General features: G+C 41.3%; 1 long non-coding RNA gene across 1 annotated transcript in view; it reads left to right on the forward strand.

Moving 5' to 3' along the window:
• LOC108312364 overlaps positions 1-6,265 on the forward strand; it is a 10,694-nt gene extending 4,429 nt beyond the window's left edge. Inside the window, exon 3 of the long non-coding RNA XR_005202100.1 lies at positions 6,007-6,265. This is a non-coding gene — a long non-coding RNA (uncharacterized LOC108312364). The remainder of the gene's footprint in view (positions 1-6,006) is intronic.
• The last annotated feature ends 619 nt before the right edge of the window (positions 6,266-6,884 follow it).

Here is a 6,884-nt window from a genome sequence, read left to right on the forward strand (position 1 = left end):
AAAAAAAAAGAGTGTGCTGAAAAGAAAGGAGAAACCTCAGGCATAAAGTAGTAATGAGTTGTGTCTACTAAGAGACGCAGGGAAAAAAAGAGAATAAGATTTGAAAAGTAGATAGCCTATGTGGCAGAGAGCTAATTATCCTGACATCTAATCTTCCAGTAGGCTAACAGTTAGTTCACCTGCTAACAATCATCTAGGACTGAGGTGCAGAGATATTTTTAAATGTGCCACTTTCATAATCCAGCGTGCCTACATCTGATAGTCAAACTCTTAAAGACTAGCTGTTAGAGCAAAATATGAAATACTCTGTTCAGCTCTGTGCTTTAGATGCTAGGAGGTTATTAGCAGTAATAAGCCCCTTACCACCATTTAAATGAGTTCCTGAAACTTGCTGCTAGACTTTGAAGGCCTACAGCACCTCTGAGTGAATCACCCAATTCTTTATTCTTCATTGCTATTTTTATCTGATGAGATTTAATGGTTTGAAGGCTGGATGTGGTGGCTCATGCCCATAATCCCAGGACTTTGGGAGGCTGAGGCAGGTAGATCTCCTGAGGTCAGGAGTTTGAAACCAGCCTGGCCAACATAGTGAAACCCCATGTCTACTAAAAATATAAAAAATTAGCTGGGTGTGGTAGTGGGCACCTGTAATCCCAGCTGCTCGGGAGGCTGAGGCAGGAGAATCGCTTGAACCCAGGAGGTGGAGGTTGCAGTAAGCCAATATTGTGCCATTGCATTCCAGCCTGGGCAACAAGAGGGAATCTCCATCTAAAAAAAAAAAAAAGTTTTGGTGGTTTGGAAAAGTGGTCTGGGCAGAAAGTTTGAAAGATGTGGATGAAAAAAAATAGAGAGCAAGACCTAGGTAGGGTTCTGGCTCCAGAACACATTCTAATTGACTTTGCTATCTTGGTCATTTAGGTAAATTTATAAAATTACACCATTCCAGGCACTCTACAGGAATTAGCTCGTAAAGTTCTGGAACAAGTCTATGAAATAGGTTCTGTCATTATTGGTCCTGCCCAAGGTCACAAAAGAAGTAAACCAGAGGGATCTAATTTGTGCCCGGCCTTTCCTCTCTGAGGAGTCCATGCCCTCATGTACTTTGCTATATGGCATTTTTGAGCTTGTCTGTAATTACCATGTGTAAGCAAGGTACTAGACACTACTAGACACTGCTGGACACAGGGCCACATCTGAGGATACGGTGCAGCCCAAACAGACATGGCCTCTGACTACATGAGTCTTACAGTCCAGAAGCAAAAGCAGATATTAAGCAAATACTTAAAAATTCTTAAAAGATCTCAAGAGTGCAGAGTTCTGAAGAAGGAAGGGGCATTTGTTTTTTTTTCTCAATAAAACAAGAAAACTAAATTAATACAATCTTCCTTCCAACTCTTATTATTCTCTTCTTTTCAGAAATTTGCAGCCCCAAATAGAATATAAGCCAACAATACAAATTATTAGACCTACAAAAATTCTGTTAAGTTCACAAAGCTTGTGCTGAGCTATGAAAGCCCCATGTTCTTCAATTTCAACAGCTCTCTTTATTTTTAGGCTTTCTTGGAGGGTTCTACTAGGTTTGTTCTAACTCGTAACATTAACAGAGTGCCTTAGAGTTGACCAACATTTTCCCATGTCCTAGAGTCTTCCCAACCATCTTGTAAGGTGGGTGCTGGTCCCTCCGTTTGTGAGTTATAATAGTGTTCACTGAGCACTGTTATGTGCCAGACCCTGAGCTATACACTTCACATACTTTATCGGTCAATCTTTATACCAATCTTCTTGTATTAAGGATGTAAATATCATGATACATAAAGAATTCGAGGCTTAGAGAAATAATTTGTCTGAAGTCTAACAGCTGGGAGGTGGAGAATCAGGGATTGTCTGCTCCATAGCCTGAACTCATGGCACCTATTGGGAGATTTGTCTTCCCAAGGTCATGCAGCCAATGAAGGGCAGTGTCAGTATTTGAACTTGAGCCTTTTGTTCTTTTCTCTATAACCCAGACACCTCTATATACCTATGTCTACTTTTGTGGTTTGAGCACATAGGCTAGTGGAAAGATATTTTGAAGTATCCAAAGTGTTGATAAATTGAGGAATATGTTCTACTTTATTTTAAAATGACAAGGCAGGAATCAGTAGGCAAGACAGCCAAATAGGAACAGCTCCACTCTCCAGCTCCCAGCAAGATCAATGCAGAAGGCACCAGTGAGATCAATGCAGAAGATGGCTGATTTATGCATTTCCAACTGAGGTACCAGGCTCATCTCATTGGGACTGGTTAGACAGTGGGTGCAGCCCACGGTGGTTGAACAGAAGCAGGGTGAGGCATTGCATTACCTGGGAAGTGGAAGAGGTTGGGGAACTCCCTCCCCTAGCCGAGGGAAGCCATGAGGGGCTGTACCATGAGGAATGGTGCATTCCAGCCCAGATACCATGTTTTTCCCATGGTCTTTGCAACCCATAGACCAGGAGATTCCCTCAGGAGCCTACACTGCCAGGGCCCTGGGTTTCAAGTACAAAACTGGGTGGCTGTTTGGGCAGACACCAAGCTAGCTGCAGGAGTTTTTTTTCATACCCCAGTGGCAGCTGGAATGCCAGCAAGACAGAACCATTCACTCCTCTGGAAAGGGGGCTGAAGCCAGGGAGCCAAGTGGTCTAGCTCAGTGGATCCCAACCATATGGAGTCCAGCAAGTTAAGATCCACTGGCTTGAAATTCTCGCTGCCACCACAGCAGTCTGAAGTCGACCTGAGATACTTGAGCTTGGTGGGGGGAGGGGTATCCACCATTACTGAAGTTTGAGTAGGCAGTTTTCCCCTCACAGTGTAAACAAAGCCGCTGGGAAGTTCGGACTGGGCAGAGCCCACTGCAGCACCGCAAAGTCCCTGTAGTCAGACGGCCACTCTAGATTCCTCCTCTCTGGCAGGGCATCTCTGAAAGAGAGGCAGCCCCAGTCAGGGCCTTATAGATCAAACTCCCATCTCCCTGGGACAGAGCACCTGAAGAAAGGGGTGGCTGTGGGCGCAGCTTCAACACACTTAAACGTTCCTGCCTGCCGGCTCTGAAGAGAGCAATAGATCTCCCAGCACAGTGCTTGAGCTCTGCTAAGGGACAGACTGCCCCCTCAAGTGTGTCCCTGACCCTCATGCCTCCTGACTGGGAGACACCTCCCAGCAGGGGTCGACAGACACCTCATACAGGGGAGCTCTGGCTGGTGTCTGGCAGGTGCACCTCTGGGATGAAGCTTCCACAGGAAGGAACAGGCAGCAATCTTTGCTGTTCTGCAGCTTCTGCTGGTGATATCCAGGCAAACAGGGTCTGGAGTGGACCTCCAGGAAACTCCAGCAGACCTGCAGCAGAAGGGCCTGACTGTTAGAAGAAAAACTAACAAACACAAAGGAATAGCATCAATATCAACAAAAAAGGACGTCCACACAGAAACCCCGTCAAAGGTCACCAACATCAAAGACCAAAGGTAAATAAGTTCATGAAGATGAGGAAAAACCAGCTCAAAAAGGCTGAAAATTCCAAAAACCAGAACACCTCTTCTCCAAAGGATCACAATTCCTTGCCAGCAAGGGAACAAAACTGGTTGGAGAATGAGTTTGACAAATTGACAGGAGTAGGCTTCAGAAGGTGGGTAATAATATATTCCTCTGAGCATGTTCTATCCTAATGCAAGGAAGATAAGAACCTTGAAAAAAGGTTAAAGAAATTACTAACTAGAATAACCAGTTTAGAGAAGAATATAAATGACCTGATGCAGCTAAAATACACAGCACAAGAACTTTGTGAAGCATACACAAGTATCAATACTCGAATCAATCAAGCAGAAGAAAGAATATNTTTGAGGGTAAAGTTAATGAAATAAAGCATGAAGACAACATTACAGAAAAAAAGAATGCAAAAGAATGAACAAAGCCTCCAAGAAACATGGGATTGTGTAAACAGATCAAACCTATGTTTTACTGATGTACCTAAAAGCGACAGGGAGAATGGAACCAAGTTGGAAAACATACTTCAGGATATTATCCAGGAGAACTTCCCCAACCTAGCAAGAAAGGCCATCATACAAAGATACCCCTTGAGGAGAGCAACACCAAGACACATAATTGTCAGATTCACCAAAGTTGAAATGAAGGAAAAAGGGCAGCCAGAGAGAAAGGTCAGGTTACTCACAAAGGGAAGCCCATCAGACTAAAAGTGGATCTCTCTGCAAAAACCTTACAAGCCAGAAAAAAGTGGAGGCCAATATTCAACATTCTTAAAGAAAAGAATTTTCAACCCAGAATTTCATATCCAGCCAAACTAAGCTTTCTTAGCAAAGGAGAAATAAAATCCTTTACAGACCAGCAAATGCTGAGAGATTTTGTCACCACCAGGCCTGCCTTACAAGAGCTCCTGAAGGAAGCACTAAATATGGAAAGGAAATAGCAGTACCAGCCACTGTGAAAACATACCAAATTGTAAAGACCATCAACTATGAAGAAACTACATCAACTAACAGGCAAAATAAATAGCTAACATCATACACAATAGTAAAGACTTGAAACTGACCCAAATGCCCATCAATGATAGACTGGATAAAGAAAATGCGGCATATATACAGCATGGAATACTATGCAATCATAAAAAACGATGAGTTCATGTCCTTTGCAGGGACATGGATGAAGCTGGAAGCCATCATTCTTGGCAAACTAACACAGGAACAGAAAACCAAACACTGCATGTTCTCACTCATAAGTGGGAGCTGAATAATGAGAACATATAAACACATGGAGGGGAACATCACACACTGGGGCCTGTTGTGGTGTAGGGGGCTGGGGAGGGATTGCATTAACAGAAATACTTAGTATAGATGACAGGTTGATGGGTGCAGCAAACCACCGTGGCACGTGTATACCTATGTAACAAACCTACACGTTCTGCCCATGTATCTCAGAACTTAAAGTATAATAAAATAAAATGACAAGACTCTTGTCAACTTGTTTTGTTGTGGGAACAAAGAAGGTTTGCACTGATAAGGCAGCATCATCAGCAAAAGCATTTTCCAGGTATGACTGGAGCTGAGCCCTGCTGTTGCTTTACTCGGTTTTTGACATGTTTATGATTGTGAGAATAAAAAGAAATGCAGAAGCGTGGAAGGCAGACACACTGCACTTAAGCTCTGATGTAGTCGGAAAAGCAACCGACCTCCAAGCCAGTACAATCCTCAAATGTAGATGTTGCCTGGGAAAGTAGACTCTGAAATCTTCAATGTCCTTAGATGTTCCATTGTATTTTTCTGTGACTCGGTCTTGCTTCTCTAAAGCGCCTATCAGTAAAGAGCGTTTGGGGTCTTTTGATAAAATAAAATTGATAAGTGAATAATATTATTTGAATCAAACGCAGTTTAATACATGAGTGCTCTTTAATGCTATTCAAGGAACATCACTGTCCACATTTTAAAATTAATATTTTAAAATAAAATCAGTGGGGAAATCTGGCTAATTTTAAGCAATGTTATATTTTCATAAGTTATCAAGAAAACAATATGCTTGGTATGGAAAGTTATTTATTCTTATAAATAAAAATATAGGCCAAAAAAAAAACCCATAAAGAAACAAAAACGTAAGAGCTTGGACACAAAGAAAAGAATCTTAAAAATCAGATTAAAGATAAGGGATAATTATAGACCACGTTTTTGAACAGCAATTTACTTCCCTGCCACTAGATGGGGCTCACTAGTTGAGGTTATTCCCCTTCCAGATTTGCATTTTGTGTCAGACAACGTGGAGAATTCAAATGGGATTTGAGTTTAGCATTTTAAAAGATAAGTTATTGGAAGGTATTCAATGGGAATCCTAATAAGATTGACTTTTTTGTTGACCACAATAGCCTTATTGAGCAAAGCTAGCTTTATCCCAATTTAACATGAAATAGGTCACTATTAGAAAAGACAGCTTTATTGTGTTTGTATTTGGGATTAACGGATAAAATAAATAGTTCTTTTCTTCCCACAGGGGTTGATGGGCCAGCTTTATTCTAAATGACTGAAGACTTCTGTTCTTTTCAACAAACACAGTCCTCCAATTAGGAGCTGCAAATAAGATTATATGCCCTGAATAAGTCTGAAAAGGTCCTTTTATAATTAGAAAGTTTGTGTGTGGGAAGTGGAAGCAGCATGAAATGCTCACTGTGGCTTTATTAAAAGAGTGACATGAAGATTTTCCCAAATCCTCATCTGAGTGCTCTAAAATGATCAAATAAAAATTATGAAAACCAGCAAGTGTATTCCATTTCTTTATCTTTCTGCAAGCTTTCACATTTACGCTATAGAAACAAGTCAATGGTTTTTAAAATTTTATCAGGCATATTCAAAACAGACTGTCATTTGATAGTGTACAGATTGTTAAAATACAAGTGAAGATAATTTTAATGAAGGAATGAAGTTTAATAGCTCTTTTAAACAGTGCATATTTCATATTTTCATTTAAGTACTTTTATGATTGTCACTCCATCACTACGGTGACATAATATTTTGTTAAATATGGTTGGGCTTAACTTACATTAAGCTTCCTCGTCTGTGGACACACAGGAGCGATTGTGCTCAGCTACTCTTCTAGATCAACCAGGCTTTAGTATGTAAATGGACATTTCCTGGATGAATCAACGCCCACACCCCACAAACACACACACACACACACACACACACACACACAAACACACACACTTACACTGCACTCGAGACTCAGTAACATACAGCCCTTACAGCTTCACAGAAGAAAAATGCAGCCACACAAAGCTGCCTGCTGGACAGAGCTTCCTCTGAGCTAAGACGAGATGACAAGATTGGCAAGAAAGAGGAGGAGCTAAGAGACTGGATAATAAAAGGGTAACA

The sequence above is a fragment of the Cebus imitator genome, unplaced genomic scaffold (genome assembly GCF_001604975.1).
Source record: "Cebus imitator isolate Cc_AM_T3 unplaced genomic scaffold, Cebus_imitator-1.0 Scaffold124, whole genome shotgun sequence".
In the NCBI taxonomy this organism is placed as follows: Eukaryota; Metazoa; Chordata; class Mammalia; order Primates; family Cebidae; genus Cebus; species Cebus imitator.